This window comes from Pteropus alecto, unplaced genomic scaffold (assembly GCF_000325575.1).
Source record: "Pteropus alecto unplaced genomic scaffold, ASM32557v1 scaffold3170, whole genome shotgun sequence".
Classification (NCBI taxonomy): Eukaryota; Metazoa; Chordata; class Mammalia; order Chiroptera; family Pteropodidae; genus Pteropus; species Pteropus alecto.
In genome coordinates, this window is record NW_006429097.1 from 19,373 (window position 1) to 20,488 (window position 1,116).

Sequence of the window (1,116 nt, forward strand, 5' to 3'; positions counted from 1 at the left end):
AAAAAAAAAAAAAAAAAAAAGGAAGATATCTAGCTCTTTGTTTCATAAAAACATTAATTGGGATTAGGATTTGTCTAGATTCTTTTTGGAATGAGCTCCATGCCTCCCACCGTGGAGAGCTGCTGGTAATTCTGAGCCAGATTTTGTACCCTTCACAGTTGCTGTGATGCCACATTTTGTTACTCTTCTCTCTTCCACTTGTGTTTCATCTCCATCAACAGGTACATTGCTGTTACTGACCCTCTGCTCCATCCTACCAAGTTCACGATGTCTGTGTCAGGAATTTGCATCAACATCTCTGGGAACCTGTGCATTGTATATAGTGGTGCTGTGTTCTACACAGGTGTCAGTGACGATGGCATGGAAGAATTAGTAAGTGCTCTCAACTGTATAGGTGGTTGTCAAATTGTTGTAAATCAAGACTGGGTTTTGGTAGATTTTCTGTTATTTTCATACCTGCCCTAGTTATGATCATTCTTTATAGTAAGATTTTTCTTGTAGCTAAACAACAAGCTATAAAAAATTGAAAATATTGGTAGTAAAGCAAAATCATCCTCTGAGAGTTACAAAGCCAGAGTGGCCAATAGAAAGAGAAAAGCAGCTAAAACCCTGGGGGTGACAGTGGTAGCATTTATGATTTCGTGGTTACCATGTACAATTGATACGTTAAATGATGCTTTTATGGGCTTCATGACCCCTGCTTATATTTATGAGATTTGCTGTTGGTGTGCGTATTATAACTCAGCCATAAACCCTTTGATTTATGCTTTATTTTATCCTTGGTTTAGGAAAGCTATAAAAGTCATTTTAAGTGGGAAACTTCTAAAAGGTAGCTCATCAACCATTAGTTTATTTTCAGAATAAATGTAAGCACTAAGTAAAGAAATTTAAGGATCTTTTCAAAATTTAAATTTATGAAGAAATTAAATATAAGAAATGCATAAAACCTTACAAAATTGGAGAAATAGTTGTCCGATTAGCCAGGAACAAAGTCATGAGAAGGTGTCTCTATAAAACTATTGTGGAGGTATTTACTGTACTAAATAAGAAATGATAAAGTGGCTTTACATATGTTAATGGTCTTAATGCTCCATACACATCCTTACCACAGGTTCT

The 1,116-nt window shown here is 35.5% G+C and overlaps 1 pseudogene; it reads left to right on the plus strand.

Annotated features, from left to right (window-relative positions):
* Positions 1–99: 99 nt before the first annotated feature.
* Positions 100–864, plus strand: LOC102877774 (annotated as a pseudogene).
* Positions 865–1,116: the final 252 nt, after the last annotated feature.